The sequence below is a fragment of the Mytilus californianus genome, unplaced genomic scaffold (assembly GCF_021869535.1).
Source record: "Mytilus californianus isolate M0D057914Y unplaced genomic scaffold, xbMytCali1.0.p SCAF_7, whole genome shotgun sequence".
Classification (NCBI taxonomy): domain Eukaryota; kingdom Metazoa; phylum Mollusca; class Bivalvia; order Mytilida; family Mytilidae; genus Mytilus; species Mytilus californianus.
In genome coordinates, this window is record NW_026262723.1 from 7,488,546 (window position 1) to 7,507,985 (window position 19,440).

General features: G+C 33.3%; 1 long non-coding RNA gene across 1 annotated transcript; it reads right to left on the minus strand.

Annotated features, from left to right (window-relative positions):
- Positions 1 to 12,804: 12,804 nt before the first annotated feature.
- LOC127709003 (uncharacterized) lies at positions 12,805 to 16,370 on the minus strand. The gene is made up of 3 exons (XR_007985462.1): positions 16,325 to 16,370; positions 14,461 to 14,616; positions 12,805 to 12,954 (listed from the first exon to the last, which is right to left on the minus strand). It is a non-coding gene; the product is annotated as an uncharacterized LOC127709003 (long non-coding RNA).
- Between the last annotated feature and the right edge of the window lie 3,070 nt (positions 16,371 to 19,440).

A 19,440-nucleotide genomic window follows, 5' to 3' on the forward strand; every position in this document is an offset into this window, starting at 1 on the left:
ACACAACTTCAGCATCTAGAATCTATAACTCAAGAGCATCTTGTATTACTAGTATTTGTGAAGTAGACACTGAATATTAATATATAATTAGTTCATGGTACTTTCTGATGAACTTCTTGAGAAAAGGACGACCTCTTCTTTGACAAAACCCTGGCTCATTAATTTTTTGCTAAAACGCCAATGACATTTAACAAAGTCTGATCAGCAGACTTATTTTATAGTGTGACAGACTCGGGTTTCGTCTACATCAGACTCATCGGTGGCGCTACAATCATTTCTTTATGTTGTTTTTTATTTATAGAGTTTGATGTTGAATGCAACTGTACCATTTGCTTCTGTGGAAGGTATTTACAACTGTTACAGTATCATGACGAGATAGCGCCTGACATTTGTGGAAAACTGTATGCTTTACCCTATTTTTATGGTTATTTGTATTATTCCTTTTCTCTTCTTTTTATTTCACAATACAAAGCGAGTGAAAATAACACCTCCGTTATACTTACTCACGATTAAGTGTTTGCAGCGTTTTGAGATTTTTTGTTATTTTATTTGTTCTTTTGTTCTTTTGTTCATATGGTGTCAGAAACAGTTGTCAGTGCTGATGAATTTTATATCAATCATGTTTTAATTGAGGTTTTTTGTTGTCATATTAAACTCGCTGAGTATTCGACTTTCGATATTATGTTTGAGATTATCAAATAACTCGAATTTAGATATTAAGATATTTCAGTAGACCGATTTCGGGAATATAGTTATAACAATTATTGTTGTTACATGTAACGGAAAATAATATTGCTTAAATAACCTTTTTCTTATGTTGTACTGTTACACCACTGTCCCAGGTTAGAGGAGGGTTGAGCGCTCACAAACATGTTTAACCCCGCCACATGCTTTATGTGCCTGTCCCAAGTCAGGAGCCTGTATCTCAGTGGTTGTCGTTGGTACATGTCTGTCATATTTGTTTTTCGTAAACTATTTTGTTATAAATTAGGTTGTTAGTTTTCTCAATTGAATTGTTTCATATTTTTCATGTCGGGGCCTTTTATAGCCAACCATACAGTATGGGTTTTTCTCATTGTTGAAGGCCGTACGGTTGCCTTTAATTGCTTACATCCACTTCATTTGAATTTTGGTGGATAGTTGTCTCATTGGCAATCATACCACATCTCCTTATTTTTATATTTATCACCAGAATATATTTTCCTTCTTCTCGTATGAATTGAACGTTTTAGTTTTTTCCGTTGTTACCTTTCTGTATGGATGTTGTCAATTTTACTTTCGTTTTTTCGCGATAATAGTTAAAACCCAAAAATAATCTACCGCGAACATTTTAAGACAAATCATAGTTTGAAGACCATAAATGAAAGTTTACCGATAGGATATATATGTAAAGAATTATAGTCCAATTTACATGGAAAATATCTCAAGCAAGATTGTTATATAAACAACAACCGTTTCAGTAAGCTAACGTCAGTGACGCCAGTTATGTAAATTAGTCATAAAATGATTACAACATGTATCTGCCACACAAGTTGATAAGATCAAAAGATTAAAAATTAATACATCATTTGAATATATTCCAAATCCCTTTCTCCAAGTTTTATCTGAAACAAAAACGCATGTCCATTATCTGCATTACAAACCAGCAAATATTTGAGCTGTTTATCAAAATGAATTGCCGCTTGTTTTTAATTATAGCACAGTCAGTAATTTGTTTATCGGCATGATTTATTTCTATCTCGCAGTGTATTTTCGCAGTCAACGGAATATGCAGTTTTTCTGTGTTTAATGGCTTGTGTGTAACTGTGTTGCATGTGAAATTGAAAATACATGCATACACATTATACATATGAATCAATCTTTTAAAAGATGATCAGTTATTGGTAGGTTACATACCCTTTTTGTAAGTTGATTTGTGGATTGTGTTATACATTCGTATTTACTTATATAAAAGTTTCGATTTCACTCTGATTTATAATTTGTTTTTGTAATTATTGCTGCTTTCCGTTTTTCATTGAGGGATTATTAAGGCTACCGTATTAATGGCGTGTGTTTGTCCTTTGGTCTTAACTGATGGTCGGCTCTGTCATTTTGATTCTCCTTATTTCTAAAAAAAATATGAGATACACTTATTCATAATAACACACACTTATTTCTAATATGGAAATACAAAACTCTGAAAAAGATTCAGGTGAGGGATATTAAGATTAAGTGATGGTATTTCTTTCTTAGTTTGTTTTCAAATTTTGAGTTTGAATGTCCTATTGGCATATTTAAACGGGTCTAATTAAATTCAGATTTGTTGATATTTGTTTTATAAATTTTATTCATTTTTCAATAGTACAGAAATAATGTAGTTTACTTTCCCAGAATTGCGCTTCCGAAGCATGCAATTTTAAAGTTTATAAAGTGTTGTATAAATATTCTGGCCTGGTCTGAGGGAACATGAATCATCTGGCCGCCTTTATATTTTAAATAAATATTCCGACCTCATCAAGTTTGCCAGCCTCCCCTATATCTAAATGGCCGTTCCCTAACAGACTGCTGCTAAGCCCTCTTGCTGGCGCTTATTTGATGTGGTTACATTTCGTATCATGCTAGAAAATCAGTAGGACAACCGGATGTGCCTTTTAGGCCAAATGGTGATTCGGCGGCGCTCAGTAGTCCTACGCGCAAAATTGGACTATTTTACGTCGGTTGACGTCAACTGAAAAATGGCGCGCTTTTGTTATTTTTTTTCATTCGTTCACGGCAAAGTACTGACGGTAAATACTGTTTATTGTAAGCACTTCCACATGAGAAAAATATGATGTTACATATTATTTTCATTTCCATACATTAAAATAACGGGAAATCTTATTTTTTTTATATCTGAACGTAGAATTTCGGATTTTGATTTTCTGCACTGGAGAATTAATTGGCGATTTTTAAAATGGGTACAAAAAAATACACATCCTTCGATTTTCTTAATATTTTTACATCCTATTCTCGCTAGTATTTGGAATCGAAATTCGAAAAGACCAGGAGCTAGTGTTCAAGCCAGGGCAAAAATTTGTACCCATTTTGAAGTAGGGGTCTCATTTTTTACAAGTTTTTACATAGCTTGTGTCGTAGATTTAGAAATTGTGAGCGTTTTAGTATAAATATGAAATATTCACTACGCTGTAATGAAATCCTTGGTACCTATATTCCTTGAAATAAAACCATATGTAATGATATATTTAAATTTTTGAATTTTTATTCGAGAAAAAGATATGATTTTTTTTAACTTTTCTCGCTAACGTTACGGCTCGACTTCAATAATTAGCAAATTCAAAAAAATGGTCGCCTCAAATTTTTTCATACATTTCTGTAATCATCCTGGGTGTACATTGTATGTTATTTTAAACAAATTATACAGTTCTATCGAGTAGAAATGGAGAAAAACCATATTGGTTGTGAGGATACCCCTCACGGAGGGGTGACCTGGTTTTTCACTTTTTTTTTTTAAATTGGTAAATTCTAGGCCTCGATTTTCTTCATAATTTAATTTTAAGTTCTTTGATATATAAAGCAAATCTGATGTAAAATTTGGCTATTTTTATCGAGCAGAAAAACTGTAATGACAATATGCATTTATAGAGCAGAAAAACTGTAATGGCAATATGCATTTTGGGTCCCGACCAGTCACAACGCAAGAAAGCGGAGTCAAGCGGATATCATATACTAGACTACTAGTATATTCCAGCTGTAACTATTTTGTTCTTAAAATAAGTTTTTTTTTCACAATGTTCAACAAACTATTGTTCTTTTCCTGTTTAAATCATTATTAATCGGTACCCTTTAATCAAACCGGAATTATTTGGTATTCGTACCGCAAGAGAACTGCATTGTACATTAATTTCCTTCATTTCCGGCAAAACAAAAAAAAATTGTTGGTGGCTGAATCTGAGCGATAATTTTAATCAAAACGCCAATCGATCGCACTATCCTGAACTTCCTCAGTAAAAAGAACGGTTCACGCAATATTATCAAGAGCGTTCTTGTCAGTCATTTTATCTGCTGGTTGTTCTTCAAACTTGTTGTAATATAAACAATCAGCTCTCAATTTTTCTTTACCTTTTAACACGTTTACACTGAGAATTCAGGTTGACACATAATTGTTTGAAAGTTAACGACTTATTAAAATCCTTAGTGTACATTAAAAGATAAATTGGAAACTTTTTGAAATAATATTTTGTATATATAAATCATAAAAAATACATAGATTTAAAATGAGCTTTCAGTTGAATGGGGAAGATTTTCCACCCCTTATTGACCCAATTGACAAAATGGGCATCCAGAAATCTCTTAATAATTTTAAATTCTCTGGCAAAAAGTTATATAAATATTTTGGTACTAAACGACAAAAGGCTAAAAGTCATACATCTCCAGTATGTCCTGTTTCTAATATTGGTAGAAGCCCAAAATATGTAACCACAATCAACCACAACTATTGTAATACTGTCTCTGACTTATACACACTTTCTACAAAAAAAAATTTCTTTGATTTATTATCTATCCCTGACAAAAAAGAAAACTGTTTTAATGATACTATACCTGTGCCAGCAGAAATTACTCATGAAAAGAAGAATATAATTCAAGCAAATTATAGTAACAGATCTAGACTTCATAATACAAATTATAAGAGAACAAGTCTTCATATTCAAGCCTTTGGTAAATCTCTCACATACAATACATTCCATAAAACTGTATCAATAACAAGCCTTAAATCATTTGTTGAAAAAAAACTGGTATAAGGAAAAAAACAACAACATTTTGGGTTAAAAAATAGTCTTACATTATCAACCATGAAGCCAGTGATATGTGAAGATGGTCTGAAAATAGATTTATATCAACCTGGATTGGGGGGTGTTAAAGGTTCAAATTTTCATCCTGAAAAAGAATGTTGTCCATGCAGAATATGCAAAAAACACAGCAATTATTCATATCGCCACTTGTCAAAAAATGATCAACAATCTGACTTAGTTTTAAATTATATTCATCAAAAATATGGACTTAATGATAATGACTGCATTTGCAAGACTTGTTTTCTCAAGTCAGAGAGAGCAGCCAGATGCAAGAGAAATGAGCAAGATGTACCAATTATTAAAAAGAAAAAGGCACAGTGTACATAACATTCTCTAGAGTTGTGCTCCCCTGGCATTTCTCATGTTCGTCCCTCGCCCATTTCTTTGGATAAAAAAAATTCTGTTTTTGACACAAATGTGACTGATTATGAAGGATTGGAGATTTTTTTATGTGATTCACATTTTATGAAGGCTATGATGTTTGAATCATCGCATGACAAATGCAAAATCTGTAACTCTGTTATGAAGAGAAAATACAAATTGAGGTTTGACAAGATTGACAAATTAATGTACTACTTCCAAAACAAAAATTTGACTTATGTTGATTTATCTAAAAATTCAGATATATGCAAACAATGTTTTTCTTCTATAACAAAATTTTGTGATGCTTTTGTTGAGATATTAAGCCGTGAAAAGATCACAGACATATTGACAAAAGCCTGTAACAGTTCCCTTCCAATCCATTTTGATAATAATAGTACTAAATCTTTTGAAAAACTTGTCATTAAAATTTACAATGATCTTCTGGAAAGAAAGGCACTTCTTATTTCAGACATTGTGCAGTGTTATCAAGATTTTGGGGGGAATTTTGTCTCAGATCAGTTGAGAAATCAAAACCGTTTATTATTTAACAAATTAAACACATTATTCGGTGATTCCATCAGTTGTAAATATGACAGACAAGGTACTATAATACTAATGAAAGGACTTAATATTGTTTCCTGTCTTATTGATTCATTAGCTAAATTGAAGAAATTTAAAACTTGTACTTCACATGATGGAAATACACTTGAAGAAAAAGTACAAACTGATGATAAAAATGTTTTGAAAAATGCAGCAGAAATTATCAAATTAAAAATACAAGCTTCTTGTAAAAATATTCAAAACAGTTCAAACAGAAATTTGTCAAATTTCAAATTCCACAACTTCATAGAAAATACTATTGACCCAGTATTGTGGAATTTCTTGTGTGCCTTAATAGGACAAGAAACAGAATTACAGCTTCCTTTTGGGGAGAATTCAATAAGTGATGATTCTGTTCAGTTTTCTCAAATTTTTAATATTTGTTGTTGTTTAATCTACAACAGAGATTCTAAATGTAACAATTTTTAAATGTTAATAGCTGACACCATTGACAAGTTTACTAATTCCTCTACTGATTGCTTTAACCTTTTAAATAAATTTGGTATATGTGTTTGTAAGCAGACTTATGAGAGATATCAAACTCAAATTGTTGAATAAAGGAAATCCAATTCAATGAATTCCTCAAAAATGTCAGTTTCAAATAGCATCTGTAGATAGTATTAACAAAAGATCTTCTTATTCTGCTGTTAAGTCTACAGATGCACATCGTGGTTTTGATGGAACCTCAATTCAATTAGTTATACCAAAGCCTTCGATAAAATTATTGCCCGAGGAAAAGCAACAGTATTTAAAAGGAAATATATATTTATATGGTAAAGATGAGTATCGTTCCATCAATTTATTTATTGATAATGATTCCAAAGTTATTTCCCTTTACAAACCAATTGCTATTTTAATGAATTATGGTTTACTTACCTCTGTAAGAGATAATTATGGTATTTGCACTTCTGATATTGAAAAAATTATGGAAAACTGCCTGACAAATACAGTAATGGATCAATCTCTGAGAGAAATACTATCAGATCCTTATTTTTGAAGTGATGAAAACTTTTCTAAAGTTTCAAAATTTTCTCCAGATGAGCACATTAACCATGAATTGTATATTTGTAATACCAGAAGAGAGGTAGATTTAGTAGATTTAGCTGCTGTATCCCTTAAACCCAAATTACTTACACCTTAAGAAGAAAATAAATCCCATGTTTTTAACTAACCATTCTTTCCACATTATGGAGGTTGATGGAAAATATTGTCCTTAGATAAATCATAGATTATACTTTGACAGTGGTATTTTCCTCATGTCAAAAAATATAAATGATGTTTCAGTTTTCACAAAGTATAATGGTTTTCATAAAAAATTGTCAAGTTTTCCAGCCATTTGCACTGAAGTAATGAAAGATTCTGAAATTCATCAATTTGCTCGAAACAGAAAAAGAAAATCAGAAGATCTTCATTTCTCTTTAATCAGTCTCTAATTAATTTAGAAAATTTTGTTAATAAAGTTACTGTAGAACATTCCAATAGTAACAGAAAGGAATCTAATTAAAAAAAAACTTTCAATGAAAATGATTTTGAAAAATCAGAAACTGAAACTGCAGTTGCCCAAAGTTTTGCTACTACTGTTTTTGAATATTGTTTTTGTAAACTGCCCTGTCCAAATAGCAATTCACAATCCCCTGGTATTCAAGATTTTATAAGTAAAAAAACTAACAATACTCTAATTGAAAAATCTGGGGTAAAATATCTGCCCTTGTTAGACGAACAATGTGACAATAAAGATACAGTCAAACATTCATTAGAGATACTACATCAAAATTTAAATTATCGGTCACGATATCAACCATTTAGTTGTTGTTGATGATGGAAAGACCTATGACCTCTTAGTAAAGCTCAAAGGGGAATATTGATCGGAACTTGATTGGGTCCTCCCTTTTCCAGGCGACTGGCACATACTAAAAAATTATCAGAGGATGCTTATGAAGTTGTATCTTGATGCTGGTCTCAAAGATTTCATTGAAATTTTCCATCAACTGAAGGTGCAACTGCAAATTCGGTTATACAGGCTGTGAACTTTGATAAAAAACATGAATTTTTGTTGCAGTTCTGGGAATCACTTTTTCGTTTTCAAATAGAAACTGTTATTAAATATTTTCATGTAAATCATGAACAAAACGACAGTTTTATTAATATTAAAAGAGTATCTGACATTTTATCAGATGATACACTCTCCCCTCTAGAGAAAATACAAAAAGGAAATGCAATTTTTTCAAAATTTTTCGTTTGAATATAAAGAATTATTGGGTCAGCTTTGTGAGGAAAATGAAAACTGGAGATTTTGGAATACATTTCTTTAGTAAGCACTACTTTACTTACATTGCATATTTCATTGCTATACGTTCTGGTAACTGGGAACTTCGTAACTTTTGTATTAAAGAAGTGACCAAAATTACACAAATTACTGAAAGTAAATATTACGCCCGACTTTGACCATATCATATAGCGGACTTTTCCAGCTGGCATTATAAAAAAGTTTGAAGAAGGTGCTTTTGCTGTGAACATATCTGACAGAAACATTCATAGTCAGAGGTTAGATGACAATTTTTGAAGAAGAAAACATACTTTTGTATATACATAATCTCAGGCAAAGTCTGACAAAATTACAAAAAGAAGACTTGTTATCATATGAAAATGTAGCCACTACTCATTTGATAACATACATTAAATCTTGTATGACTGACTTTTAAATTTAGATATAATAAAACCACAAAAATTACTGGATTTTCATTCAAACCACAAACTGTTTCTTATGTTAAAAAATAATTAAAAGATCAACGTTTAGAAAATTCGTTACTAAGGAAAAAAATTTCCTGGTCAAAAAATCAAAACATACTGGTTTCAGATCTTCAACAATTTATTGCTTTACCGAAAGCCATCGTTGACTCTGATGGCTTACCATATAAAGGTGACAAATCAAAAACTTTAAAAATTTTCCATTTACGATACCCAGATTCTTTTACAAATATCTTAAATGAAACCCCTCAATGTGTAGTTATAGATGGGATGTTTATTTTACATACCAAACCCTTGTTATCTTCACATAAAACTTTTACTGATTATATTATTTACCTTTACAAAAAAATGCATATTACCCTATTTTGATAATAATAATACAGTTGAAGTGCATCTGATTTTGATGATCAGTCCCCTCCGCTTTCCCCAAAGGACATTGAGCGAAACAGACGTGATTTAAACAAGAGTGCACACGCTGAAATGTCTCGCCTTCTTTACTAACCATTGATTTTATGTTGATAGTCCTAAATATAAAGCTTTACTACAAGTAACACATAAACTTAACATGATCCAAGAAAATGAGATCAAGGTCAGATAAACCAAACGAGAAATACATGTACATCTTACAATCATTCAATAAACCAAACATAGTTGACCTATTGCTTATAGTTTCTAAGAAACAGTCTTAACCAAGAAAACTTAACATTGACCAATGAACCATGAAAATGAGGTCAAGGTCAGATGAACCATGCCAGACAGACATGTACACGTTACAATCAATTTATGCATTAAATATAGTTGAACTATTGCTTATAGTATCTAAGAAACAAACTTAACCATGAAAACTTAACATTGACCAATGAACCATGAAAATGAGGTCAATGTCAGATGATATGTGCCAGACAGACATATACACCTTACAATCTTCCATACAACAAATATAGTTGATATATTGCTTATAGTTGAAGAAAAACAGACCAAAACACAAAAACTTAACACTGAGAAATGAACAGTGAAAATGAGGTCAAGGTCAATTAAAACCTGCGAGACTGACATGTACATCATAAAATATTTCCATACACCAAATATAGTTGACCTATTGCATATAGTATTAGAAAAAAAGACCAAAACTCAAAAACTTAACTTTGACCACTGAACCATGAAAATGAGGTCAAGGTCAGATGACACCTACCAGTTGGACATGTACATCTTACAATCATTCCGTATACCAAATATAGCAGACCTACTGCTTATAGTATCTGATATATGGACTTGACCACGAAAACTAAACCTTGTTCACTGATTCATGAAATGAGGTCGAGGTCAAATGAAAATTGTCTGACGGGCATGAGGACCTTGCAAGGTACGCACATACTAAATATAGTTATCATATTACTCATAATAAGAAAGAAATTAACATTACTAAAAATGACGACTTTTTTTCAAGTAGTCACTGAACCATGAAAATGAGGTCAAGGACAATGGACATATGACATATGACAGACGGAAACTTCGTAACATAAGGCATCTATATACAAAGTATGAAGCATCCAGGTCTTCTAGCTTCTTAAATATAAAGCTTTTAAACAATTAGCTAACGCCTTAGCCGCCGCCGCCGCCAGATCACTATCCCTATGTCGAGCTTTCTGCGACATAAGTTGCAGGCTAGACAAAAATGAAAATACATCTGGGGTTTCTTTTACTGAATTTTCCAAACTACCGTCAGACTGGGTGAAGTTTTTGACCAATAGAAACAACAAGAAACAACTGGATTTATTAATAAATGAACAGGTTTTTATTACTTTCACAAAATGCAATCAAATTAAGTCAAACATTTGTTGTTGGTGGTGGATTTGACAATTCGTCAATATCAAAATGTGTTGTTCAAAGTGAGATAAGAATAATTAAGAATTTTCAAACTAATATATCAGAGGGGGGCAGTCGAGTATGGTTACACACGGAAAAAAACTTTTTGTGATACTGTGCTTATTTATTCGCCAGACAATGACACATACAACATTGGTTTACCACTTGTACAAACATTAGACAAACAGGTTTTTGTTCAACTTACTTTTAAGAAGGATGTAATATATTTAAACGTGAATAAGCTTATTCATTCCACGAAAAATTATCCAGATTTACAATGCATTTCAAACGACATTCATGACAATATACCATCAATTTTTCAGATGTTGTATATTGTTACTGGATGTGATTATCTTTTTTAAGGGACCATGGTAAAACTTCTTTCTATCAGATATTTTTCAAATATCCAGATTTTATTACTTCCAATAATATTGTAAAGGGGTGGTTAGGAATATTAAGTGACAGTGATAACACAGAAAATGTAGGATTTCTTGCTTTTTTACGTTTAGTTGGGTGTGAATATTGGAGAAAATGTTCCTCTGCCTTCTTAAAGGATAGGATCGAATCTCCTCATTATTTATTTCAAACTGTTTTTGTAGAAACATTAAGCCCGTTAGAAAATCACTTTATATGGCTTTCAAAAATTAGAGATGCACTGTACTGTCGTGTTCCATCTGAAGAATTTTTCCTGCCATCAAATGATGCGTTATTTTTACACTGGAAAAGATCTTCTTGGGTTAAACTTGTATGGCAGCAAGCTAATCAAAATTTTGTGCATTATCCGATTTTGAATGACCATGGTTGGAAGATTGAAAAAATTTTACTAAGCATAGTTCGGGACTCTGATGAAAATTTAGAAAAAATATCTAACAATATAAAACTATGGACAGCTGGGTGTGGGTGTTTAAAATCTAATTGTAGTGACAATCATTGTGGATGTAGAAAGCAACGAAAGTCATGCGGTCCTGGATGTAAATGTGGAAAGTCTTGTTTATATTCAAATGGCCCTACAATTTTACCTTCAGGTGATGCAAATATCCAACAACCAAACGAGAAAACCCAAGTTGAACACCTTTACGACTCTGAATCAGACACTGACTCTGATAATATGACATTTAATGACATTTTTCTTGAATTTGAGAATCATGGCATTAATTTAGTTGAACTGGATGAATCAGATTTACAAACTGTCATTACAGATTTCAATACACTTGTTTGGTTTAATTCCATTCAAATAATGATTATTTTTACAAAAACAATTTTAGTTCCAAATATTACATATCACATGTATCAGCAAAACATCTTTCAGTAGGTTGTAGCTATACACTTGAACCGATCTGTTTTCACATTCGGAAAGCAGAATATTCCAATATTATTATTGGTGAGAATGATTTTATTTACATAATAGTTCAGACTTAACTGGTAAATAACAATATCTGTTGTATCAGCAGAGTTGGTGAGAATTCGTATAAAAAATGTAGATATGGTATGTCTCAGTATTAATAACTAATGTTGTATTGTGTGCACATATTTACAATTATACTATAAACTAAAATTCCACTTTTATGATAAAAAAAAAATTCTTTCATTATGAAGAAGAAGAAAAAAAAAAGGTTGATGAATGGGTTAATTTGACCAAGTCCAAGTCACACCTCTAGTGGTATCAACTGGAAACTCTTTACTCAGTAAAGTGGTCAATGTGACAGGGCCAAATTTAATTTATATATTTCATGTGGGCTGAATTCTCAAATATTTTGTGTGCTTCATCTCAATATTTTTTCTTATAGTTTATGTGCTTCATGTTGACAGTTTTCTCAAGTAGTGTTTATGCTTCATGTTGACAGTTTTTTCAAATAGTTTGTGTGCCTCATGTTGATAGTTTTTTTTTTCGAATAGTTTATGTGCTTCATGTTGACAATTTTCTCAAGTACTATATTTGATTCATGTTGGCAGTTTTCTCAAAAAGTTTATGTGCTTCATGTTGACATTTTTTTTTCAAATAGTTTATGTACTTCATGTTGACAATTTCTCATATAGTATGTTTGCCTCAGTTTTTTCATAGTTTATGTGCTTTATGTTGACAGTTTTATCAAATACTATATGTGCTTCATGTGGACAGTTTTCTCAAGTCCTATGTTGAGTCAGTGCTTGAAGAAATTAAATTTCTAAATCACAGAGCAAAATGTGAGAATCAGTATATTATCATTTACATGATATTTATGCTACTTACTTTTCATGTGTTTCAATCCCAAACTAATACTTTTTTGCACAATTTTTTTTCTGAATGAAAACAAATGATAACTGCTTGATGAAAGTTTTAACATATATACATTTTAATAGATGTGTATATCAAAAACATAGTTGGGAACATTTACTTACCATTACCACAATCTGAAATCTGGTTCTTGCTCAAATTCAATCCATGTTCAGAATAAATCCAAGTACTTGACTGCACATTAATGACTTAAACGTGTGTAAAATATAAAACTTCCTGATCATTTGAAGAAGAAAAAATAGTCTCAAGGGCTGAATGGATATTCTGTTTAAGCTGAGAATATAAAAAATATTTATATCTTATTATTTATTCTTGATATTAAAAAAATAAACAGTGTATGCAAAAACATTTTGTTGAAGTTGAAAACAATATAATACTCTTATATTACTCATTTTAAATATTTTGATATTGTAAGAGTTATTTGCCCTTGACCTAAAATGTGACATGCACTCTTTATGGACATTGGTTATGTGTTTTAACATCATATTGTAATAATTTAAATTTCCCTGATATACATGTTCAAAAAATAATGCGTCTCATTTCTAACATATCTTTAATGAGGTGTAAATTTGATAAAATTATACATCTCAAAAACTTTACATGCACAAAAAATGTATGTACGTGTGTAAGAAATCTATCTGTCATTGTCTTGGTCTGAAACAAGAAAATTATTACAACATAGCTTTCTTAATTTTTTTTTACTTTGTATTTTGTGGAAAAGTACACAATCAGCACTTGTTAAGACTCTAATCAGTTAATGACCATTTAAAAATTTTAAAATTTTACCAGCATAGATAATTAATAATCATAATTTGAGAAACATACAATGATAATACTATTTTGGACTGCATTTCACTTTCTTTTGAATATCTGTTTAGGCTTTTACACTATTTAAATGTGTAACGATTAATATGAAAAAAGCTTTATTATTGGAAACAATACCACATCTTATTGTCATATAAATCTTTATCAAGGTTTATAAATTTAAATAAGGTCACAATCTGCCTATTCTATAAAAAATATTAACCTTTATTTTATCAAATATTTCCTGTTTTTCACGATCTTTCGTAATTCTCTGTACATAATTTTTAAATATTCCATGTGTCGTATGTGCTTCAAGATATATATCTTTTGATTTCATCCAAACACATTTAATACTTGCCGCTGAACACTGTACAATTTGAAATTATAACTTCAGTTGCAAAACATTAAAAAACAAATGAATGGAGACTTATCATAAGTTTGTCAGAAAGGTACCAGAAATGGATATAAATTTTTACTAAAAAAGAAATATACTTTCAGACCACAATCCGTAAGTAAGTTTTTTATGATAAAAAATGCTTATAAAAGAATTTCTGATGTAGATGACAAGATAATTTTCAGTACACATCCACATGCCCTTTGGTCTCTGGTACAAAGTTATCTCATTGGCAATCATGCTACATGTACTCATTTTAATATTGTAAAATATTTAGTAGACAGTGGACAAATTTGAATGAAATTAAATCTTAGTAAGCGCAATGTGTGGGAGAGTACTTATACATCACAGTTCCTTATATGGAATGACTCTTTTTACTCAGTTTTTGCAGTACATGCAGTACAGGATAGTTTTTTACATTGTTTATAAACTACATTTGGTTGTAAAGCATATTTTGTAACAATTAATATGAAATAAGATATACCAATTTCATGATGGAAATTAACATAAATCTTTAACACAGTAATGAAATATAATTAGGTCATAATCAGTTTATTATATTTAAAAAAAGAAATGTTTACCCTTTCAAATATTTTCTGTTTTTCACTATCTTTCCTTATTGTCTTTATTCTATGTGTCAGAATGTACATCAAGAATATGCATTGCTTTTGATCTTATCCAAATCACATTGTAATATTTGCCGCTGAACACTTTCACATTTGAAATAATAACTTTAGCTGCAAAACATTAAATATAAAATGAATGGAGACATATCAAAAGTATGTTAAAATGGTAACAAAAATGGATATAAATTTTTACAAGGAAAGAAATATACTTTCAAACCACAATCTGTAAGTAAGTTTTTTATGATAAAAAATGCTTGTAAAAGTATTCCTCATGTAGAGGGCAAGAGACAATTTTCAGTACACATCCACATGCCCTTTGGTCTCTCACTCTCTGGTATAAAGTTATCTCATTGGCAATCATGCCACATGTAATCCTTTTAATCATAATGTTATAAAATATTTGGTAGACAGTTGACAAATTTGAATGAAATGAAATCTTAGTAAGCGCAATGTGTGGGAGAGTACTTATACATCCCAGTTCCTTATATGGAATGACTCTTTTTACTCAATTGCAGTACATGCAGTACAGGATAGTTTTTACATTGTTTACTTAAAACACTATTTTTTCTAAAATTTTATAAACTACATTTGGTTGTAAAGCATATTTTGTAACAATTTATATGAAATAAGATCTACCAATTTCATGATGGAAATTAACATAAATCTTTAACACAGTAATGAAATATATTTAGGTCATAATCAGTTTATTATATTTAAAAAAAGAAATGTTTACCCTTTCAAATATTTTCTGTTTTTCACTATCTTTCCTTATTCTCTATATATTCCATGTGTCAGTATACACATGGTATATGTGCTTCAAGATATATTGCTTTTGATCTCTGCCATACAAATCACATTGTAATACTTTCCGCTGAACACTGCCAAATTTGAAATAATAACTTTAGCTGAAAACTTTGAATACTAAATGAATGGAGACTTTGTTAGATTGGTAACATAAATGAATATAAATTCTTACAAGGAAAAATATACTATTTAACCAAGTACTATTTTTGATAATTTTTAAGTAATAGATTAAGGCAACTCATTCTATTTTGTTTGACTTGTATGTTGCCTGTTGGAAACTATTTATAAAATTTTGTGTATATTCATGTATGAAGTTTAGTCAACTGTTAATGTGATAATATCTTTCTTACCTTACGAGTTGTTACAATGAACTGCATGTAAGTTCTATGTAGAAAATAATGTTTATAAAATCATAGGTTTATTTTGGAGCATATTATCAGATATATTATACTGATTATATAGGTTTCGTGTCTTTTACCAGCAAAGTAAGAGACATACGAGAGAACAGCTAATATAATAGAATTTTTAAAGAGTTCAGGCCGATTCCAAGATACACCTAGCCCTGAAGAATTCTGATCCTTTGCCTAAACAATTTAACCTAAGTATACAATGTGACATTACTCAGAGAAACTACAGTACCAAGCTGAAACATGCTAGCACAAAGAGACAAAATGTGACAAACTATATATTGACCTTAGGATCAATGAGGATCAGGACCAGGATTTCAATATAAAAAAACGATTTGAAAAACCATGAAAACCATGACAACAAATTATAGCTGATTGCTCATTATCTTAATTAGATCTTTGTACAGAGACAAAGAGTACATTTGTTTTGTGTAATTTTGTGCGTATCAGTATCTGAATATTAATCGACAATGGTTAGATGGTACGAAGTTAGCAATGCCAATGATACGACTAATGTGGTGTTCGTCTCGGGAAAGGCCATTTCCCCTGGAAGGACCCGACCTGGACTTATGATGAATAACGGTGTAAGGCTTTATTACTATAATTACCTCTAATATCGGGCGTTGGGACTGTCTCTTCGTGGATACGTCTAATCTCGTAGAAGGTCAATCGCAAGAGGGCGCTGCAGGCGTGCGCAGACTCCGTCCTCAGCTGCATTCATCAAGAGGCCCACTGGTGTCAGTTGTCTGCTCCTAGCTTGGAGAATCCGGGACTTAGGGTAAAGATACAACACCCCCTCCTTCCTAAAAAGGAGGAATTGTAAGTTCCGACAAAGGCCTGACAACTGAAGACGCCCCTATTTCATTAAAAGTCAAAATCCTTAATTATTAACATAACCTACGAATGGGTTATCTAACCCAGCAAATATCATAAAACTTGCTGTTTAAAATCCACCCCCGCCCCCCTTTCCCTGGGTATGGGGTTTCTAAAAAAAACTTTAACCTTTCCCTAAAAACATGGCATATATAAAAATTACTGTAGACGACTCAGCCTTGGACAACTATATCTAAAAATAAAAAATTATCACCCACCTTTCCTTGCACTAAGCCACTATAAACCTGTCTACAACTCCACACCGGCCATAGGTGCATGACAACCCTCAAGACCTAGTCCTGGAAACATCTCACCATGAGACGATAGCTCACTATTCTTGCTAAGAACTGATTCCAATACGTCATGGATATAAATGGCGTTGTCCAACCCCGAATCGTCCTAATTATTGATTGCTTATACAATATTTCAAAAACACATAAAACAAAAGATACTTCCAATAATCAAAATATACATAGATATCTATAATTGCCAGTTCATTAATCTCCCCATGAATTTCCAATTAATCTAAGCTAAGTACTACTATAACTACTAAATCCCAATAATTACATCAAAGCACCTGTTCCAGCATGGAACAAAAAGGGCAAACCATGACCTAAAAAAAACCAAGTATACGTCAATACCGTTCTTCAATATGGCGATAATATAAAAATGTCAAACACTACTCTACTATACTACAATTTGTACAATGGCCTGGCTTTCAAATCCTGTTGAGTACAGCTTCTAGCCAGGAAGCGGAGGCTAAACCAAAAAAGTCCCGTGAAAAGTCCTCTGGCGTCCAGATGAAGGAGCTCACTTCCTCACAACTACAAGGAGTTCTGCCATTGCAGGCAGCAACTCAATTTTGACAGTGATTTCTGCCCCGTGGTAGGTTAGCGCTACATCCTCCTCCTCCTCACGATCGAAGAGATCTCTGGCCTGCACTACTGACCATCTTCCTGGTATTTTTGTAGACCAGAACCACCAAGGATTCCCGGGAAGTGAGTGCTGCCACTACCACTGGCTCCTCCACTGGTGGGGTAACCCTTCCTGCTGACTTCCTCTCTTCCTCTTGGGGGCAGGTTGTACTTCTGGTACAGAAGGTGGTACCACGGGAGTGCTGGATGGTACTGTGGGCTTGACCACTGGAGCACTGGCCTGAACGGTCAGCTGGACCACTGGAGCACTAGCCTGAACGGTTGGCTGGACCACTGGAACACTTAGTATGGACTGAGCCACGACGGGCTCTGCCACACTGCGGAATCTCCCGTTCATCTGGCAGATGACATCATAGGAGGGACCGTTGTCCCCCCTATACTCCTCTAGTGCAACGCAAGCTCTGTTTGCTGGGTTCAGGAAACGGAGCACAGACAGTATCACCCTCCAGTATAAGATAACAACTAGGCTGTTCACTGGATGGAGTGAGTAAATGCTGATTTGAGGTCATTTCATGGCGGAGCATACTGCTCTCAGTGGAGGCATGTCTACTCCCTGGATCTTACATCCCCTTGGAATCCCTGCTCGCTGTTGGAGCCACAACACAAACTCCGCTGACGTCACATCTTCCCTTCCAGTTAGCCATCTGGCCAGCAAGATGGCCATGTGACCTCTGAACCTCTGAACCTGTGGAACTCTTGGTTCTGCATCACATCCCGGGAAAAATGGGACTCAAACATTGGCGACAAGTGGTCCGCCAGCGCATGCTCTCCCAGGTGCCTGGTAATGACAAGGCACTCTGGTACTGGGCAGGCCACATCCCTGTCACTCACCCGCCAGGTACGTTTCTTATACCCGCTGTAGGGGCCTGTCTACACTTGGTTCTCCCTACCTTTCCAAGCATCTGGTATTACTTTCTTGAACGCCATGGATGTAGTGCTGGCGGGCACTTGAGCTGACTGTTCCCCTTCTGAGCTACAGGTGCCTCCTCCTGAGCTGCTGGTGTCTCCTCTGGAGCTGCTGGTGTCTCCTCTGAAGCTGTTAGTGTCTCATCTGGAGCTGCTGGTGTCTGAACTACACTGTACCAGAACAGGTACCTCCTGCTCCTCATAGACACTTACCTCTCAATTCATCCAACACCGAAATGTCAAAGGGCTGGATGCCCACTCCCGGATGGGAGTCACAACTACTTGGCCTCCAGGACCTTGGTTCATCCTCACTGCCCTCGTCGGAGCACGATCTGAAGGATTCGGAGTCTGACATTCTGAAAAATATGAAAAAATAAATAAACCTTAGATGACCTGACAATTTACATATATCCTTCCCCCTTTTTCTATTGAGGTGGAGTCAAGCAAACAAGTTGGCAGTTTGGACATATGTAAGGATCTATCTTGTTGGCTTCCTGCACTGACATGCCTATACATGTCAAATGAAACCACTCTTTGCAATGGTTGCATTGAACCATAGTTTCCCCCGTTTCCGGGCCACGACACACACAATACTGAGGAGTAGTAGGTTTGGTCTTATTGCTTTGGTCTTATTGCTTGCCAAGACATCCTCACCCTTTTTGAATTGGTCCCTACATGTCTCTAACCAAGCAGGAATTTTCCTATCCCCACATGGCTTCAGCCTGTCATGATTAGTATTGAAAAACACCCGTTGGAGTTTCACCTTGTAAACATAACCGGTAACCTTACCAATAATTCCTGGCCCCTTCCATGGTGACCCCAATTTCTTGCATTTACCCTTAATCTGGGCAGTGTCAAGAACCTATACAAGATCTCCCGGCTGGTATGACATCTCTAATACTCTGAGATCATAGTCCCTCTTCATTGTTTCTCTTGAGAGGTCTTAAGTTTGTCCCGTGCTATAGTATGTGCACTTTTGATAGCTTTTTCTAGCTCTAAGATGTAGCTGT